This window comes from Pongo pygmaeus, chromosome 11 (genome assembly GCF_028885625.2).
Source record: "Pongo pygmaeus isolate AG05252 chromosome 11, NHGRI_mPonPyg2-v2.0_pri, whole genome shotgun sequence".
Classification (NCBI taxonomy): Eukaryota; Metazoa; Chordata; class Mammalia; order Primates; family Hominidae; genus Pongo; species Pongo pygmaeus.
Window position 1 is genome coordinate 129,675,025 of NC_072384.2, and position 22,310 is coordinate 129,697,334.

General features: G+C 39.3%; 1 protein-coding gene across 3 annotated transcripts in view; it reads right to left on the bottom strand.

Annotated features, from left to right (window-relative positions):
- PID1 (phosphotyrosine interaction domain containing 1) overlaps window positions 1-22,310 on the bottom strand; it is a 251,500-nt gene that overhangs the window by 61,647 nt on the left and 167,543 nt on the right. The gene's annotated exons all lie outside the window — the stretch shown is intronic.

Consider the following 22,310-nt stretch of genomic DNA (forward strand, 5'->3'; position numbering starts at 1 on the left):
AGTTAGAAGATACCCATTAAAAAACATTGCTTAAATATATATGACATATACTTGTGATACCTGACAACACAAGTAACCTGTTACATAAATAGAAAAGTAGATTCCATCAATCAAGTATGCCCTTTGTCCTTCAATTAGTCAATTAAGTATATGGTTCATCAGACCACAAAATTCAACTCAATTTCAGCTGATCTGCATCATACCAAATAATATTAATCCACATGATACTATAAATGAGACAAACTTGAAACTACTGGGAGCATGAGGAAGCATTCAAGAGACAGCTGATTAAAGCTTCTGAAAAATCAGTTGAGGGGAAATCTGTCTATTATTATACAAATTATATTAAGATTATATTCAGATTAACAACATTTAAAATAAGGCAAATGGATTTCCTTAAAAGTCAATATTTTACTGACCCTATAATACATACCCTATTTTGCACTGCCTAATTATATTTAAATTCAGGACCTATTCAAAACTTGTAATGGACATGGAAAGAACAATATATCTTTATTTTTAAAATATAATTAGTTTTGGGTGATTTCTTATTTGCATTTTCCATTAGCTTAAATTTCTATTACAGAAGCTCCTCAACTTATGATGTGGTTACATTCCAATAAACCCATTGTAAGGTGAAAATATCATTACATCAAAAATGTATTAAGTACATCTAACCTACTGGACAGCATAGCTTAGCCTACTCTAATGTAAACATGCTCAGAACACTTACATTAGCCTACAATTGAGCAAAATCATTTGACACAAGGCCTGCTTTATAATAAACTGCTGCATATCTCATGTAATTTATTGAATACTGTACTGAAAGTGAAAAACAAAATGCTTGTATGGGTACACAAAGGACAGTTTCTACTGAAGCCATATTGCTTTTGCATCAACATAAAGTCAAAAAATCATAAGTCAAACCATCTTAAGTCAGGACCTTCTGCATTTTTAAAGGTTTTATAAAAGTAAAAGAAGGAGAGAGTAAACTTAAATGATATAATTGCTGATGCATCCAAACATTAGGCAGCTCTTTCATTTTACTTATGTGAAAAACTTAACTGAAGGCTTGATGGCAGTGAGACAGAGGGTGGAGTAACAACTAGAAAAAGATCACATAAGCTAAATATGTCAATTAAAGTCTCCTGGTATGAGTGGTAAGACAGAGACAGCGATTTATACATAATTTTTGTAAAGCTTACAACTGTGAGCAGCAATGCCGTCTTTCAGTATAGCATGCTTCATATTTGCAGAGCATCCACATACACATAATATTCTTACCATCACAACACAGTTAAGTATGCTTGCACATGTGTGTACACACACACACACTGAGAAGGCAGTCAATGACTACCTTCCATTTTCCAACCACAAACTGCTGTCAGAATGAATACTATGTTTTAGCTTTTCAAATAACTGGAAATAACACCAGATTAAGTAAAGAAGACAGCTGCTGCATTCAAGGATTCACAGTCTGAGGCATACATATTGTGCTCAATGTTGATCAAATTCACTGGGTAACTGCTTATCAAATTACATTAATTTTTTTCACCCTGTGGGAAGAGTTAAAAATCATAATAATGGTTATCACAGCAGACATTGACTATTAAAAAAAGATCTATTGTGGTCTAGAGCACGCATACATTTTTCAGATCAGGTGCTGTGGAACTCAGCATATTTTTAACAGTCACTGCTAAGGACATGATGTTAAATAAAACAAACCAGACAACGAAGAGTACTTGTGGGATTCCAGTGACATGTAGTTGAAAAACAGGCAACACCAATCTATGCTGTTAGAAACCAGGACAGTGCCTACCCTTGGGAGATAGTGACTGGCAGCCGCATAAGAGGGGATCAAATGGCTCCTGCAAAGTTTTAAGGTTGTTTCCTGATCCCAGTACAAGCTGCATGGGTGTGTTCATGAAAACTCAGCAGGCTTTATGTACATTTACAATTTCCATGCATATCAGTGTGCACATTAGACATCAATAAATGTTCCTCAAAGACAGTTGCCATTGTGTAACGAAGTCTACAACCTTTCTGCTTTTCTCCCTTTCTCCTTAAACACACACATGATACAACACGCACAAGCTTTAAGATCATTTGATGACTACTGTAGAAACATCAGTCAAAATAGTAGTTAGAAAATACCCATGAAGTAGCATTGCTTAAATATATATGATATATACTTGTGATACCTGACAATGCAAGTAACCTGTTACATAAATAGAAGAGTAAATTCCACCAATCAAGTATGCCCTTTGTCCTTCAATTAGTCAATTATGTACACAAAATTCAACTCAATTTCAGTTGATCTGCATTATACCAAGTCATACTAATCACACATGCACCCCCCACACACAAACACCTGCACTCTGCAGAAATCCCAGAATTGAAGCTTCTGAGAGGACTTCTTGTTCCAAGTGGTCTCTAAGAACTGCCAGGAGCAGGAACTAACTCCCAAGAGACAGAACTGAGCTCCTTTCACTAACAGCTCCTCACAAATAGGTCTGAGAGTTTCTAAACATGGTGTATTCTGAAGAGTATAAAGATTCTTGATGAAACAGGTGAGTCCTTATGAACGGACAGGCACCTGAGGAAGGTAGGCAACGATTTTTTGGGTTTTGGTTTTGCCCTTACATGTGTCTTCATTTTTAAAACATTTATTGAGCAACTACTGTAAGCCAGGCCCTAAGGATATGATGATAAAGAAGGCAAATGCCTTGGATAAGAAATCCCTCCCAGTAAGATGAGGACAGGGTTTTCATACCTCAAAAATGTGGCTTAAAAAAGGAAGAAAAGAAGAAAGGAGGAAAAAAAGAAAGGAAGCGAGGAAAAGAAAGAAAGTGAACAGGCAATGGAGTATTCATGATGAAATGAAGGACTGGACAGAATACATCCTCCTAACAGAAACCAGACCCCTTCACAGTAAGAAATACTCTTTTGTTCTCAACCTTCAGTCATTAGAGAAAAAATCTGGTACTACGGACCTGAAATAGAGACTAAATACAGATGGTGTCAGTGGCAAGATACACAGCAATTTGATCATAGTTTTCACATTCACACCACGCACTTACTTCCAGTTGTGTCTCATTGTCATAAACTACAAACGAAAAAAAAAATCAGAGGCAAAAATACACTGGAAGCCTGCTTCTGCTCTGCTGAATAATTATCAAAAGCCAGTTCACTACTTTCCATGAATACTGCCTGAGATTTGTAGGAATTCATCTTTGTCCAGGTTCTCCTCTGTTTATATTTAAAAGCTACACAGTAGCTTATACTGTTAGAGTCACTGGAATAAATTATTTTTTTGCTTGCAAAGTATTGCTGGTGACAGTGATTTCCATAATTTTCTCAGGAAATTCTTAAATCTCTCCTACTGAAAACCTGTTTAATATTTTAATTCTAACTTCACATTGGCAACCAGAAGATAGGAAATAGAGCCTTACTTTTATACTCTGAGACATTCAGAAGTAAAACAAAAGAGTGAAGGAGAGAGAGAGAGTGGAGAAACCTCATAGTTGTTCATTCTTTTTTAACACATTAGCAGAAGAAGCTGGTCATCAATAACTTGCTCTTGCTGCTTGCCTGCAGCTATTACTTGTCTGATATTGGTAAAGTTCTCTATATCTAAAGGTGTCTGAAAACACTGGCTTATTTATAAACTTTGAAAGGCAGTAGTTAAAATGTACTTTGGCATATTCTGTTCCACAGAGCTGCATTTACTCCTCAAATGATTAAGCCCTATGAGTTTAATCTACTGAGATTTTAGTTGTATCAACCTTGAATAGACTAGACTCCTTTAAAAGGAAAAGAAATAATCAAGTCATTGGAATAACCTTGATCCCTAGACTCCGCCATTTCCCTCAAGTGAGTGATTCTTATTGTCACACTAATTAAGTAAAAACATAAAGGCTTTCCCAATGCTTTTCACAAGAGATCTTTCCTCGCAGATTTCATTTTATGAAATCTGTAAAATGCTAGGAGGCGTATTAATTAACTGCAGTGATGCTAAACATATATGGAATACATAATTAATTACCACATGATACACTTAATACTGGAATACTAAAGAGCCAGTTCTCAGAAATTTGTCTAGAAAGGGAGTCTTTGTTTCTCAAGAAAGGCAACATAGACTTCAGACTGTGGTGTTGATTTCTGTTTCACTAGCTGGAAAATGTCAGTTATCAGCAACTAAAAGGTACATTTCTATATGGATGGCAGTAAAGTACTCCATAGTAGATAAATGAGGCCAGAGAGTAGAAAGAAGAGAAATACATGAGAGATAGAAGAACTGAAATTGAGATTGATTGTGGCCTGTGGTTTTCTAAGTAAGTAAAAAACCCATTTGGTTAGAACAAGTTACGTATCCCAAATAAGAAACATACGTGAACAGTTCCTGCTGTTATTTCCTGGTCATCCGATCTCAACTGTAATTACCGTGCAAAGCTCAAACTCAATCTAGATCCTTCATTCATATCTCCCTAAAATAAAGACAATGATCCCAAACAATTTGCTCATCCACCCGCCAATCAGAACACCTGCCTATTCCTAATGTACTCTTTTTTTGTTATTTTATGTCTCATCAAATAAGTTAATCAACATAGAAATTAAAGAACGTAATCTGGAAAAAACAGTTCAGTAAAGCAAAGCAGGAATCTACAGAATAACAGACTAATTTAATTAATGCCATTTGATTAAATAACTGTCTTTTATTGAAAACCTGAATACACACAAGGCATTGAGTCAGGCACTGATGAAAGTCATGGCAGGGGGAAGGGAGGTGAGATCACTTCCTGCTGCTGTGGCTGCGCCTCCCTGGAAGGTCAAGAGAGTCAGGTGGTTGTCAAAGGGCAACTGCAGTGTCCAGTGTTGTGGCTTGTAGCTTCCAACTTCCCGATGCCCAGACCAGAGTTTTCTTGAACTTAATAGTACAAGCAGGCCTTAGTCCTACTCCTCCAGCTCTTTGAGTAATTTTTAAGTACCCAATTCCCTGTCTTATATCCCATAGTTTTTGTTTTCTGCAACGAATCCTAGTTGATTCATGAATGCTCTATTTCAGCAAACTAGGGCTGAAATGGAAGCCAGGTAAGAAATGAGAGAAAAATACATGGATGAGTCATCATCATTCATTCATTCATGCATGCATTCATTACATGATTCACACATATAATTATTTATTGAACATGTACTATGTGCCAGGCACTGTGTTACTGCCAAAAAGCTCTAACCTTTTATGAAACCCGGGCAGTGATGGGAGTAAAACAGAGAACCGGGAACATTCACTAATGCTAATCCCTCTGGCTCAGGTTCCTCTATTGTTTACGATGTTTGAAATCTCTGATAACTGTCTGAAGGGCCTTCATCTCTGTATCTTTTACCCATTCTTTCTGTTATCTATTACAGTTTCTCCTGTGTGACATTAAGTTCGAAGAGATATTTCTCTTTTAAACTTTTATCTATAAATAATTACTTATGATATGCATCCTATAAAATAAAAATAAACATACTGCCATCTATATAAAATTTGCATAATACTATTATGCAAATAGGGTTAGAATATATTGTTACTGTAGAAAATAAGAAATTATTTTCTAAAAATATATATTAAAATTCATATAAATGATTACTAGCAAAATGGGCATGCAATTCCCTTTCAAAGCAATGGGTTTAGACAGACACAAATAGGTAAGAGAGTCTATTCAAACAAGTAAGAGATTCACAAAAATTCCCTCTGGTAAAGAAAAAAAAAAAGCTGATATGTGATTACATTTCCAGGAAACATCATCAAACTCCTTGCTATGACCTGAATGTGTCCCTGCAAAATTCATATATTGAAATCCTAACCCCCGAAGTGATGGTATGAAGATGTGGGGCCTCTTGGAAAATGGTTAGGTCATGGAAGCGGAATCCTGATGAACAGAATTAGTGCCCTTCTAAAAGAGGCCCTAAAGAGATCCCCCACTCCTTCTGTCACTGCAAAAAGACAACAATCTAGGAAGCAGGCCCTCACCAGCACCTTGATGTTGGACTTCCCAGCCTCCAGAAAGGTGAGAAATATATTTCTGTTGTTCATAAGCTACCCAGGCTAAGGTATTTTGTAATAGTAACCTGGATGAACTGAGACACTCACAAAAATTTATCAGTCATGTCAATTGGATAATTTGAGCATCAGCCCTGATACTCACAGTCAATGGCAATGGTAACCCTTTGTCCAGAATATCTTTGGATTTTTCACTGCCATCTGTGAGTAGCAAGTGTCTGCTGCCAGGCCTTATCCTTATCCCACAGACTTGCTCTGTCCTTCATGAACAAGCTACCCCTGGTACAAATACTTTAGCTGAATGTGTCCCATCACACATTCAGCTAAATGATGTCTAACCTTGAAAGTACAGTGTACGTTCAACCTCTTCTTGAAGTTAATGCCAATCGTCCTGGCTTGCACTGATTTCTCGTTGATATGAATGCCTACTGCATTTACACACAGAACCAACAAGTTTACTAGCAAGGTGTTTCCTACTTCTCTTGAGTAAGGGCTTATAACCCTCAAACTCATATTTTAGCTCAGCTCAATCTTTAAGCATTTCTTTAGTGCCTGGTCATCCAAGGGTCTCCAATGTACGGTGGTGGTACAAAGGTGGAAACACATCACAGCATGACTTTAAGAAGTAGACAGTCTATTCTGGGAATCACTTGAGCATAGAGAGCACTTATCTGAAACAAGTGAAAAGCAAAGATGAGAGAGGCATAGGCAACTCAACTAACTACTCAATCCTTGTGTTTTCATACTGCAAAAAGGAAAACAGTGATGGAGAAACTAGCCAAAGAGAAAGGAGAGCCACTATGGTGCAGCTGGCCTTCCTTGAGGAGTCTCTCTAGTGGCACCATCATGATAGTCCAAGCTGAAAGGCAGTATGTCTAGTTTCTCACTCAACTAAATTACTAGGGACTGTGCATGATGACTAAGACCCAAGAGCACTGTCAATTAACTAACAGTTTCACCTTTCCTTTTTCCCAGTGCTGACCGAGAGCTCTTGAAGTCACAGGCACCTTTGGCTCACATATCTGAGCTGGTCCCAAAAGTGCTCTTGGAGGTCCCAGAAAACCAAAGAACTTAGACTCATGCTTAAATGCATCCTCTCAAAAAATAAAAACTTAATACACTGCCCATGACACCATTTCATTTTTATAACAGATCTTTGTCCGTATACCTCTCTCAATCCTTTTGTTTCTTGCCAAATTCTGGGTAAGAGAAGTCTACAAATCATGTTTAAAGTTCTTCATCATTTGTTCACTCTCTTATAACCTGACTCATGCTCCAATCCCAGCAATCGACTCCACTGAATGCCATTCCCTATCAAGGCTAAGAACAATGCCCAAGTCAGACTGTGGATCCTCTTCTCACTGTCAGTCTCCTTCATAGTTTGTGATGTTCTGTCTCCCATTAGTTTTCCTTTCTAAATTCTGTTTCTTCCTCGCCTTTGCTGGTCTGGTCTTTCTTTCTTTTTCTTTTTTTTTTTTTTTTGAGATGGAGTCTCGCTCTGTCGCCCAAGCTGGAAAGCAGTGGCACCATCTCGGCTCACTGAAACCTCCACCTCTGGGTTCAAGTGATTCTTGTGTCTCAGCCTCCTGTGTAGCTGAGACCACAGGTGCATGCCACCATGCCCACCTAATTTTTGTATTTTTAGTAGAGATGGGGTTTCACCGCGTTGTCCAGGCTGGTCTAGAATTCCTGGCGTCAAGTGATCCACTTACCTCGGCCTCCCAAAGTGCTGGGATTACAGGAGTGAGCCATCGAGCCCGGCCCCCTTTTCTGGACTTTCCTCTCCAATCCTCCTTGTATCAGCTGACTTTTGCTGTGTAACAAAAATGTCTGAAGCACCAGTGGTCTGCAACAACCTTTACCCATTACACATCTACAGAGTTCAGCTGGGAGTCTGTAGATCTCGGTTGAGCTTTCCACATATCTGTGCATTGGCTGAGGGCTGTGGGTTTCATCCCAGGGATTCAAGGATGATTCAACATATACAAGTCAATAAATGTGATTTACCACACAAACAGAACTTTAAAAGAAAAAAATCATACCATCATCTCAATAGATGCATAAAAGGCATTGAATAAAATCTAGCATCCCTTTATGATAAAAAAAAACAACCCTCAACAATCCAGGCATAGAAAGAGCATACCTCAAAATAATAAACGTCATATATGACAAACCCACAGCCAGCGTCACATTGAATAGGAAAAAGTTGAAGCATTCCTCCTAAGAACTGAAACAACACAAAGATGCCCACTTTCATGACTTCTGTTCAACATAGTACTGGAAGTCCTAGCCAGAGCTATCAGGCCAGAGAAAGAAATAAAAGGCATCAAAACTGGAAAACTATCTCTGCTTGCCAATGGTATAATCTCATATCTAGAAAGACCTAATGACTCCTCTCCAAAAGATTCCTAGATTTAATACATTCAGTAAAGTCTCAGGTTACAAAATCACTGCAAACAAATCAGTAGCACTGCTATAAACCAACAACAACCAAGCTGGAAATCAAATCAAGAACTCAATCCACTTTGAAATAGGCTGCAAAAAAATAAAATACCTAGGAATACACTTAACCAAAGAGATAAAAGATCTCTAAGAGAAGAGAACTACAAAACACTGCTGAAAGAAATCAGAGGTGACACAAACAAATAGAAAGCCATCCATCCCATGGCCATGGATTAGAAGAATCAATATCATGAAAATGACTATAATATCCAAGGCAATCTACATATTCAATGCAATTCCTATCAAAATAATGTCATTTTTAACAGAATTAGGAAAAAATCCTAAAATTCATATGGAACCAAAGAACAGCCCAAATAGCCAAAGCAATCATAAGCAAAAAGAACAAATCTAGGGGCATCACATTGCCTGACTTCAAATTACACTAAAAGGATATAGTAACCAAAGAAGCACAGTACAGGTATAAAAGTGACACACAAACCAGTGGAAGACAATAGAGAACTCAGAAAAAAAGACAGATACAACCAACTGATCTTTGACAAAGCATACAAATACATAAACTAGGGAAAGAACACCCTATTCAATAAATGGTGATGGAAAAACTGAATACCACTTGTAGATGAATGACACTAGATCCCTATCTCTCACCATACACAAAAATTCCTAAAATATGTACAAACTATACATCTGACAAAGGCCTAATATCTACAAGATCTATAAGAAACTCAAACAAATCAGCAAGAAAAAAAAACAAACAAAAGAAAAAAACAAGTACTATCTTAAAGATTTTAGTGAAGACACAATTTAGTACGGGCCAAGTACCATGCTACACATGATACGTTGCACGTATTATCCCCACCACACTCTAATAACAGATAGCGTGAGCCCCATTCTACATACGAAGACAATAATGATTTGAGTAATTAACTAACATGCCAAACACACGTAGCTCCTGAGTCACAGTCCCACTTCTAAGGATAGCAAAACTACACTTCCCATACCCATCCCTAACCTAAACCACACAAACACAGAGAGACCCTGGTTTCTCCTCTTAGAAACACACAACTGGAAAACATTTAGAAAGGTTAGGGTAATAAAGGTTTGATATAACACCTCTAATTTAGGTTTTTGCATTTCAAGGCCAAAATAAGGGAAAAATGCTTAACACAAATAAAATGAGACTTTCAATTCTCTAATGGCAGAAATTAAATGACCACTGAGGTTTATAGGTTGTGGTAGGTAAACCTCCCTCAAATTATAATATTTAGGGAAAATTGCCCATTTTGCATTTTTGGACAAAGGCTACATGGCCTCATTTTTATTGCACAAATTTGGAGTAATTTCTGATTAACAAATTACTTTTAAATTGCTTTCTATGCATATTCCTTCAGAAATCCAATTACCATTCCATTATTGGGAGGAGTGAATTAGAAAGTGAAGAGATGCTTGCATAAAATTAACATACCAATGGTTCTCCTTGCATTGATAAGCAAATTTCTTTTCATATCAGAAACCATTCATACAAAGATACTCATTATAGACACTGGAATCTGTCAGCATATTGCACACAGCATAACATAATCATGCTGTACCCAACATTTGTCCAATTTCAAATTAGACCTATCAGTCATTCACTGAAGGGTACAGACTGAAAAATGTTTCTTCTGGATATGAGCAGTCATAAAAAAGTCTTTGACTTACAGCTACAAAGTTATTGTCTACTCTTAAATGTGTGATAATTAGTAGATTTTCTGATAATTATTGGATTGGGTTCTACTCAATTTGATTTTCAAGTTTTGAGATTGAGAAGAATCAAATATCTTTGCACCAATGTAGGAGAAAATAAATGATGAGTTTCACCTTGTGCATGACTTTTAATCTGTGGGAAAATATATAAGCATGTCAAATGATGTTGGAGAATAGTCATATAAGTAACAGATAGAGAAATGTCCACAGGCAAAGTCTGTAATTTTGTCTACAAGCAAAATTCTCTAATTGTCTGTAAGCAAGGTAGCTATATTCCTATTAGAATTACACTTACAAGTTAAAATAGACATTCATCTGGAGGTTGGAGCTAAGTAAATATCATGTACTCACCTCTTTTACTTTGGAAAAAAAATGTGATTAATCTGAAATAGAGAAGGGAATCACAATGCTACCATTTGCTAATTTATGCCTTTATATTCTCATTTTACTAAGTAGATGTATGGCACTTTTGGACAGTGTCAGCATTAGTCTAAGTAATTTGTTTTGGAGGCAATATCCCTGCTAAATACAGTGAAGACAATTTGTAGTCTTCACTCAAAAGAAAGAACTCAGCAATTTTCTCGTAACATACTAGTAAAGATGTCTCAGTTTCATACACCTGAGGTCCATGTCACTAAGCTTGACCATGTGACATAAAGAAGATAGCTTTATGATTAAAGCTCTGACTCATGGATACATTATAGGTCTTGGCTTAAGCTTTTGAATTATTGGTATTTTCCATCTAGTGGTTGAGCTAGATGATAATAATATAAATCTCTCTAAAGAGGATCAGACAGATAACATCAAAAGCACCCGGGTCCTATATACTCAGAGCTTTCAGAAATTCAAGATTGGCTTCTATCTCTTTGGGAGGAAAAACATCATGCATATGTTTGGCCAGAAAAGAAAATAATTTCTGAACCATGTCTCTTAACCCCTCACTAAGGATCCCTGCAATGTGCCCTTGTAATAATAACCCCACAGCTGGATCTCAAGACAAGGGCCCTGCTTACAAGAAGGCATTCAGATGTGTCACGAAAAATAAACAAATCGAAAGTGAAGAGCAAAGCAGGAACATACAAAACACACTAGAAATCTCCAGCACTGGGAAGTCAGCTGTGAAAATAGCTTGTTAATGTCACCCTGGGTTTGATTAAAGAATAAAACATTTCTACAAAAACAGCGATGTTTGAAGTCCACCACTGCTACAAGATAAAATAAAGCCTTTAAGGAATTTTCAAGACAGAAATATGTGACATGTTTATGCAAATGAAGTTCTACTGACCTCATGTGTGAAATCACTTTAAGCTGGTATACAAGTGTCTTACTGTGAACTTCAACTGAAGAAGTCACACTTGTTGGGAGAGCATCGTAAAAGTAACAACCCCCACCGCCCGTCTTACGTATGTGCTATGTTCTTTGTCGCATATGAGAATGCTGAGCTTTGAATGCATTAAAGAAAATCAGACTAGATATAAATCAGGGTCCAGAATATTTTGACTAAAAACCTAAGCACAGCAACTTGGGATATCATTGCTAATATAGCTGTCTCGGATTGTATTTGCAGTAAGGAGGGAAACTATATTCTTTTGATTAGATGTTGTTAAGTTTCCTTCCGTCTCTGTTACCTCCACTGAAAGCATAAGAATCAGATATTATATAAGCCCTATAGCTTTTCTGCTTGTATAAATTCATTCGGTTGACAATGTCAAATACAAATGTCAATACTGAAAAATAAAACAGTATATTAAAGACTGAAGCATAATTAGGAATAGTTCCCAACTGATGGTTTATATGTTGTTTGGGTGATTCTGTAGAAACACCTTTTAATCACTATTTCCCTTGTAAGTGACACTTATAAATCCCTCTTTCTTTTCTTAACCAAAAAAGCTGAAAGTTTTCCTCCTATTTTTTCCAAAATGATAATGAATAGGACTTGCACTGAAGCCACAATAGTCTGATTCTACAGAGAAGACAAGCAAGGAGAAATTCTCAGAAGATTTTCTTTCAATAAGCAAACTCACTGCCAGTTTGATAGAGCATGAGATTTATCTGAATTGTTCTGAAACCAGAGCTAGGAATTCTGGGAGGTCAAACTCTTGTTACACTTCTAGAATTTCTTAGGTCTCTTAACACAGGCATGAGCTTTAGGTCTAACAAAAGTTTTGTTCAGTGCAAAACCAACATTCAGAGGCCCATTGAATCATGAGCCCATGCCATAGAACATTCAAAGAGTGCTCCTGCTGCAGCAGGACTTTTATCAGTCTTAGAGGACAACGGCTAACAGGTGCGCTCTGTGCAAAACACTGAGGTTCTAATTTCAGTTCAGTCCTTCCAGAGAAAAGAAGCTTGGACAATTTTCTTTTGGCTCATGTCCTTATTTGTAAAATGAGGGAGATAGACAAGCATTCCTTCTAAGTTTGTTTCACCAATCAGCACGATGTACAAAGCAAAAGATAAAAGGAGGGGAAAGGAATATTATGGTGTCAGGAATTTAGCAAATGTTCTAATGGGAAACAGTTTCTTTATGACAGGACTTCCCAGAGCCTTGAAATGAAGCTACTTTGTCCAACTGACACATATCTAAAGCACAGTAAATATTCTTAAGTAGTTTCCACTTGTAAAGTGCCCATCGTGTGCCTGTAATTTTCTATATCTCTCAGAAGAAACAGCCTTTATTTTTAAAAAATAGTAGCTGCTCTTTCCTGGGGCTTGGGGGCGGGGGAAGAAATTAGGATACCATTTCATCCCAAGAAATATTTAATATGCGAGAGTGCAGTTCCTTTCTCAACCCATTGTCTACTCCTCGACTGCATGACTATTCTTTCTGAGACCAGGTTCAAGCAGGCTTTCCAAAGCTCTGCTCCTCCATTGTTTCTGAGACAGCATCTCTCCCGCTAGCTATTTGCACCACAGATTTCATATTCGGAGCAAGTGAGGAGTTAATGGATTATTTTCTTTGGCTGCTCAGAGCAATCTGCTCTCGCCATGTTCATGCTTTTTTTCCAGTTTTCTTTATTCCTTTTCCCGACTGAATCTCCATCATCATTTTTTGGCTTTCTTCTCTACCACGCTTCTCTAATACTAAAGAGACGGTGAAGATTTTCTCTTCGTTCTGCCAGAGCAAACAGTCAGAGGATCACGCCTGGCCAAGTGCACTGAGGCTGCACTGGGGAAGTTGGTTTAGGCCTGGGAACTTACAAGAACCAGAACTCTTTCCCAACAATTTCTGCATCTTTCAACCACTGACACGATTTTTCAGAGACCAACATACCCCTGAACCCCAAATCTTGTGCTGTATAATCAGGGAGTTAGAAACAAGGTAAGAACTTTTTAAAAATACGTGTTTCAAACAGTAGAAAATTTTAATTTTAATTGAAAGGCAAGTAAGGGATTGAGGAGAGTAAAAATAATACAACATACTCTGATTTTATGCCCTACTTTCCCACGTATTAGGCAGCAGATGTAATTTTCATCAACCACTTTACATAGGCAAATTTGCACCCCCTGGCTTTGACACAGACCATTTTGAGGCAGGAAACTCAGTACCAGAAGGCAGGGCACCAACAACTTAGCTTACTGCACAGGTTTCCATGAATTTCTAATTGAACATGCATAAAGATGCATAAAACATTGAGAGAAGTGGGAGAGTTTATTTGATTAGAACTTGGGTAAACACATTCATGTCACATGTAAGTCCCATGTTAGAATGGCATTCTGAATGTGATGCTCCAATAGTGAATTGAAATTCAGCCCAAGAGGAAGTGGCACTAAGAGGTACACCATGTGATCAGTACTTGAAAACTAGGATTTTCTCCCTAGAAGACCTATCTCTTGGTCAAGAAATGATTTCATTGCCTAAAAGAATCAATTGGAAAGAAGTAGAAAGTGATTGGAGGAAAACCTCATTGATTTCACTCACATTTGAAAGAATATAATCATCCCCTTTCCCCTTTATAGAAGTTTTTATTTTTACATTGCATAATTGGAACATCATACCTTTTGCTACACACTTAATGTTTGTGTCCCTCCAAAATTCATACGTCAAAGCCTAATCTCCAATGTGACATTGTTAGGAGATGGGGCCGAAGGGAGGGAATTAGGTTATGAAGGTGGAGCCCTCATGATGGGGGACAAGTGCCCTTCTAAGAAGACACACCAGAGAGCTTGCCTCCTCCTTCTCTGACCTCCAACATGAGGACACAAGAAGCTAGCCATCTGCCAACTAAAAAGAGGCCCCTTACCAGACACCGGACCTGCCAGTACCTTGATCTTGGACTTCCAGCTTTCAGAACTGTGAGACACAAATTTCTGTTGTTTAAGCTACTCCATCTATGGAATTTGTCATAGCAGTCCAAAGTGACTAAGACACCTTTATATTTATTTCATACTCCAAACTCAGTTTTATTTAATAATAGGATTGTAATAATTTATAGTAAGATTATATATGTTAATGTTTTAATTCCCTGTGCTAATTTACAATTTAAAATAGGTTCTTTTTATCACATCAAACAACATTTCAATGAAACTATTAGAAAAACTACAAAGGAAATTATGACTCCCTAATGATCTAGTTCATTTTCTCCCAGAAGATAAAAACCAGGCTTCAGGCTTCTTACGTAGAACAATGGTGCAACTTATATTAAAAAAAATATATATATATATATATACACACACACACACACACAGAAAGCACCATTGCCTTCTTCTTACTTCTGTTGCACAGGCAAAAATCTAATACACACAGACCAGATTCCCTGGTCTTCTGTTAACTACTTCAATAGAATATAGAGAATTCACCCTCTATACCCACTCATAAGGATGCAGATCCAAGGTCCCTTGACTCCCCAGATGGTTTGGTTCACTAAAATCCCTTGTGCTCAGATAAAATCCATCCCAGGCCTGCTTTGGTGATGGAGATGTATTCAAGTTGAAACAAAGTCAGGGCCCCTCTGCAAGCAATGATCAGAAACAGAAGGTTCCAAGTAGAAAACCCTTTCCTGCTCTTACCTGCTCCTGGACAAGCCAGATGCTCAGGGAAATCTGACATCACAGCATAAGGTCTGGCGACTAGTCAGCCCTTTGTCCCTTAAATAACCCACTGAACTATCCACACTTCTCAGCAAATAAAACTGCTGTGTTCCTACTGAATACATCTTCAAGTAGTCTGTTACCCAAGAGACAGTGTGTGTTTTGCACCATCCAGGCAGTTGGTGAAATTGACTAACTAGAGCCCTCCTCCCTACAATGGAAACTTGGGGAGGATGGAGAAAGGATCTCACCACGGTGTGAACACAGGATTCCTATGAGGGGAGAAAGCATCAATATCCAGTGTCAGGACAGAGTGGCAAATGCAATTAGAGAGAATTTTCATTTCCAAATGGATTTTTTTTTTATCTTTTTAAGTACCAGGGTCCATGTGTAGGATGTGCAGGTTTGTTACATAGGTAAACGTGTGCCATGGTAGTTTGCTGCATTTATCAACCCATCACCTAGGTATTAATCCCAACATGCATTAGCTCTTGGGTTTTTATACTTTCTTGTAAGCAACCTTGAAAAACCACTCTGCCTTACCTAGAGAATGCAAAAGCCAGTGTAGGCATGTGCAGAAACTGAGCTGCACAGCACACTGCCATGCCTTGAGTGATCAACAACAGGAACTTGATAATTACTAACAGCCAGTATATTCACTCTAACTACGGGCCAAATGCTATGCAAAATGTGTGTATTATCTCATTTAAATTTGCAATGACTTTAGGAGGGCAGTCCTATTATCACACCCATTTTACAAAGCAAGAAATGGAAGCGCAGAGAAGCTAAAGAGTTTGCCCAAGGTCACAAAGATGAGAAACTATTAAAGCAAAAAATCTCAGGCAATCTGATACCAAAGACCTTGATCTTCAGATCACCAGCTTCAATTGCCTTCTCTTAGTCTCAAACTCGGGGGTTTGCAGAGCCTATGGTGGGCAGATTAAGAGCCTCCAAAAGATGTCCATATCCTATTCTTCACAACCTACTAATGTTATATTACATGTTACAGGGAAGTTAACATAGGAGATAGAATTAAAATTGCTAATCATCTGACCTTAAAATAAGATTAGCCTGGATTGTCTAGGTGGGTCCAATGTAATCATCAAGGCCCTTAGATGTAGAGAAGAAGGGAGAATACTCAGTATCAGAGTGTTGCAGCGCGAGAAACATTTGACTGGCCACTGCTGGCTTTGAAGATGGAGAATGGGCCACACACCAAGGGAAGGAGGAGGCCAGGCAAGGCAAGGACACAGATTCTCCCTTACATTCTCCAGAAAGGAAGATCACTGAGCTAACACCTGGACTTCAGTTCACAAAGACCCATCCTAAACTTCTCACCTGCATAAATGTGTAAGAACAAGCTTGCGTTTTCCATAACACTATATGGAACACTATATAGAACTGTTCTATAACAAGTTAAAAAATACATTTAAAGACTCATCACAAATAAAAAAATAAGTAAACAAATTTGCACTGTTCTAAGCCATTATGTTTGTGGTCATTTATTACAGCAGCAAGAAGAAACTATTGCTAATAGAGTCCAAGACTCACTAGTTAGAGTCCTGAAGAGAGAAGCTGATCAAGGGGAAGAACCATGTGCGCCCACAGGTAAAAGGAGGAAAGTGAGACTTAAGCAGAGACAGTTCCTCTCCAAACTAGCTCAGAGCTTGCAGCTTTTCCTCAGGGAAGAGAAATAGAAGACTGACACCGGAAGCTGGTCTGCATCGTTTCTGGTGCTGCTTATAACTAGACAGGGAGATGTTTGTTGTTCTTATCACAGAGTGAGGGTTCATTCTCATCAAATCCCTCTGTCATCTTAAAAGAACCCTCTAGGTCCTGTTATAGATGGCATCTGTCCTGAGGGGCCTCTACCTGACAATTAGAGTGAGTCAAGACTGATGCCCAGAGTGGGCAGAGCTGGTCACAGAGTGCCCTGGAAGGATCCAAGCCCAGCAAAGCTGATTTCCACCTGCCATGCGGCTCATCACCCAGGACAGCCTCCATGAGGGTTTGGAGAAAATGCTGTCTTTCAGGTACTAAAGCCTCAAAGTCCCTCCCAATCTTAGCAGAAACTTTATTCAATCTCTCAGGACCAAGGAAGCTGATGAAGAGGAGGTTACCTTGGGGTTCAAATTTCAGATCGTATAGGCAGGGAGAATAAGGCTTGCTCATCAGATATCAAATATTAACAGAGCTTAACCTCTTCAGGGCAAAGGTTCCTCTTTTTGAATCAGGGATGATAATCATAAGATGGCCATATTTCCATTTTTTAAAAAGTCTTTAGGTGTGGGAGAAACTTCTGGTGCCCACCAACATCAGAGTCCCCCACTTAGGCCTGGACAGCCTGCTAGATGACAGTCCCCAGTACCTGCAGCAAGGTAGGGTCATGTGACTGGCACTTGTCAATGGGATGAGGGAAGGGCTGATGTGAGTCACATTTTGCACAGGCATGTGGTCCATACTCTCTTCCTTTGTCTACTGGATGCTGAGGATCCAGGGAAGGAAGACAAGCTCCAAGGCATGTTGGATGAAGTGACCAGATGGCAAGAGCTGAAACCCTGAACACTAGCAAAGAGCCCTCTCACTGACAGCCCTACTGGACTTCACTGTGTGCAAGAAATAAAGACTCATTGTGTTAAGCCATGGGAGTTTCAAGGTCACTGGTTATGGAAATTAGCCTAGTCTGTCTAGACTTATATGCTGGATTTCTTTTTTTTTTTCTTTTTTTTTTTTTTTTTTGAGACAGAGTCTTGCTCTGTCACCCAGGCTGGAGTGCAGTGGCGCGATCTCGGCTCCACCTCCCAGGTTCCAGCAATTCTCTGCCTCAGCCTCCCAAGTAGCTGGGATTTCAGGTGCCCACCACCACGCCCGGCTAATTATTTTGTATTTTTAGTAGAGACTGGCTTTCACTATCTTGGCCAGGCTGGTCTTGAATTCCTGACCTCGTGATCCACCCACTTTGGCCTCCCAAAGTGTTGGGATTACAGTCGTGAGCCACTGCACCCGGCCTATGCTGGATTTTACAAACCCAGGAATTCTCCAAGATTGGTGATTCTGCAAGCTGTCTCTCCACTGCCTATGTTTGGATCATCAAAGAAAACAAGATGCTTCTTATTAGGCTTTTAGGCCAATAGGTTGATGTTTCTTATTAGGCTTTTAGGCTTTTGATCTCAGTGTACAAGTAATTCTACCTTAGCTGGTTTACTTATTTATTTATTTTTTTTACAAGAGCCTGAGTTTCTAGAGGCAGCTATCCAATTTCTCCTTCCACATCCTCCTATAACGCAACGTTACCAAATGAGTCAGTCTCAGTCAATAACAAGCAAAGCAAGGAAATTCACACAGCCTGCCATGTCATTGGCTTATCTGGTTCAGCCTATGTTACAGACAACCTTTCACCTAAATTGCCCTTGAACCACCACAGCACATGTCTTTGTGGGACAGCTATGAATTAGCCTGACAAAGCCACACTGTAAATGTCAATGTTTTCAGGAAATGTTTGCTATGAACAGCATATTGAACAATGCAATTAAAAACAGATTAAGAATTGACTTTGTGGTAGAAAATTATAGAGGGATGTTAAGCTGATTTTGAATAACCAACTATCTGTTTTATCTAATTTTTAAAAATACAAATGTGTACTCCTATTAGTTTGAGCGCATATAGTGAGTACTGACTTTTACTCATTAGGAATTAATCATACATTATCTTTTGGCATCTCTTCTGTTGCCTTAACCCATAGTAAATTGTTAATTACCACAATAAGCTTCCAACTTACATAATCCCAATTTAGGCAGTGCTCATTCAGAAATGCCCTCCTGAGACTCTCAGTTTCTTAAGTTATCTGTATGGATTCCCAGATATGGAACCTGGGAGAAGTGACTCTATTGCTTCTGAACTTCTGCCTCTCTGGGCTGACATTCTTACCTATGAAATAGGTGCAATATTAGTGCCTGACTTATAAGGATGGAATGAAAAGAAATAACCCACGTGAAGCATTTCACATCCCACCTGGCACATAAGGAGGCAAGCCACATTGCTAGCTATAAACAACATAGGTTTTAGGCAAGTCCCCAACCCTTTATAGGCCTGAATTTCTTCACCTAGAAAAATAAAGACAGACACAGACACAAATGTTCCCAGAGACAAATGCACTGCTCTGACAAAATTCCCAAACAGCAAACAGCATTTGTGGTGCGCCAGTTAGGTGATGGCTGTAAGCTGCTCAATGGTTATGTAGCAAGTGCATTTTGTGAAAAGAAGATTTTTTATCATTATTATTGGCCAATAGACTTTCAAAACATCCTTACGCAAGAGGGATCACCACGTTGTAACATGCTATCACAAAATTTATCTCCATTTCAGAATAATAGGAGGGAATTTCCATGAGCCAGGGAGATTGGGGGCACTTCCTTTATACTGGTCTCTAATCTGATCTGGTCCCACGTCACTCAGACCAGCGCCATGTGGAAAGGAAGCGGCCCATCCTCCCCAGGGGAGATTCAATCACCGACAGTGAGTTTCCTTCTGCTGCAGGCAGCTAAAAGCTGAATAACTAATTCAGCAAGGCTAAACCCAATCCCTCCCGTCAAGAGAGAAGGAAACAGTCCATTTGAAAATGAATTTGATCCTGGGATCTGAGATATTGAATTTTTTAAAGTTCTTTGTAAATGGGTGGGGCTAGGGGCAAGGAGTGTGAAATTGCCAGCTCTTACAATTGTTCAAGTGCCACCAGCGGCTTCACCTGCTGAGTACTGTCAGTGCCCAAGTCACCCTGAACTCTCATGTCTACAGTACCTAGCAGAATGCTTGAGAGGAAGGTCAGACCCTGAGCTAAGTGCTCTATGTCCATCATTTCATATCAGTTCTCATGAAAGACTACCATCCCAGTTACAGATGAGGAAACTGAGACCCAGGGAAGTACAGTAAACAGCTGGAATTGGCATTTGCCCCAATCAATACTACTTCCAAAAACCTGGCTGGGCACGGTGGCTCACGCCTGTAATCCTAGCACTTTGGGAGGCCGAGGTGGGCAGATTGCCTGAGCTCAGGAGATCGAGACCAGCCTGGGCAACATGACAAAACCCCATCTCTACTGAAAATACAAAAAATTAGCTGGGTGTGGTGGTGCATGCCTGTAATCCCAACTATTGGGGCGGCTAAGACACGAGAATTGCTTGAACCCTGGAGGCAGAGGTTGTAGTGAGCTGAGATCATGCCAGTTCACTCCAGCCTGGGCGACAGAACGAGACTCTGTCTCAAAACAAAACAAAACAAAACAAAATATGCTCTGCCCATTATCCAGCATAGCATGGAGATCATATGCAGTAAATATTATTTTGCAAATGCACTTCCTTTGAAGAAAAACACAGGAGAGGTTAGAATCAAAAGATGACTTGGGTCCTTAGCATATTTCCAGGAGGAGAATCATATGTCTGCTTTCCCTTGACATTTTCACATACTTAGGAATAACTAAAAGTTCTTCCCTTCCTGTGGCATTTTGCACTTTATAATACATTTCATCACCAGCATTTGGTTCTTATCAATATAATTGTGAAATCATTTCAACCAATAGCATCATTCATTTGGTGGGTGTGTGAAGATGATTTGCTTAGGACAGGGGTTTGTTTCTTAGTCTCTACATGAGCATCAGCTGTGGAGCCCTGCAAGCACACCCAAGCCAGAGCTGTGCCCCAAACCAGGGGAATCAGAAACACCAGGGGAGAGGCCAGAGATCAGCAAAATGATAGATCACATGAATAATTTGTATATTGATTACATGTTGAAGTGAAAACATTTTGAATATATTGGGTTAAAGAAAGCATATTATGAAAATTAATTTATGCTTCTTTTCACTTTTTCAATGTGTCTGCCAGAGAATTTAAAATTACCTATGTGGCTCATGTTACCTTTCTATTGGATGGGGCTCATATGACATTTCTGTTGGATGGTGCTACCTTAGGGCAAGTCAGTGCTCACTACTTCACTGTTCCTACTTAACCATCATGTCAACTCTACAGCAGGGAAACTCTAATTAGTCCCATTTGCAGATAACTGAGGCACAGAGGGTGGAAGTACTTTGCCCCTAGCCATGGAGCTGGTAAGAAGTGGAACCCAGGGCAGGGCACAGTGGCTCATGCATGTAATCCCAGCACTTTGGGAGGCTGAGGTGGGCAGATCACGAGGTCAGGAGATCGTCACCATCCTGGCTTAACACAGTGAAACCCCGTTTCTACTAAAAATAAAAAAAATTAGCTGGGCGTGGTGGCAGGCACCTGTAGTCCCAGCTACTCGGGAGGCTGAGGCAGGAGAATGGCGTGAACCCGGGAGGCGGAGCTTGCAGTGAGCCAGGATTGCACCACTGCACTCCAACCTGGGTGACAGAGAAAGACTCCGTCTCAAAAAAAAAAAAAAAAAGAAAGAAAGAAAGAAAAAGAAAAAAAAAAAGAAATGGAGCCCAGATTTGCTCCAGACAGACAGAGCCCAGTATACTCTTAAACACAACCCTGTACAATACTTTTTTTTCTGTGCCACCAAATTGGTGTAGGTTAAATGTGTAATAAAGTGTCTAAATAAATAAAAGGCTTTCTATGATTTTTCTAAAGGACTGATAGGGTGTGGAGCTTTGTCCCCTCTAAATCTCAATGTTGGAAGTGGGGCCTAGAGGGAGGCATTTGGGTCATGGAAGCAGACCCCTCATGAAAGACTGGGTACTGCATGATTTCTCCCTGTATTAGTTCTCGGGAGAACTTATTGTTAAAAAAGAGCCTGGCACTTCCTTCCTCTCTCTCTCTCGCCTCCTCTCACCAACAGATCTCTGCACACACCGGCTTCCCTTCACTTTCTGGCATAGGTGGAAGCAGCCTGAAGCCCTCACCAGAAGCAGGTGCTGGTGTCATGCTTCTTGCACAGCCTGCAGAATCGTGAAGCAAATAAACCTCTTTTCTTTCTAAATACCCAGCCTCAGGTATTCCTTTATAGCAACACAAATGGACTAAGACAAGGACATACTACCTACACGTAAATT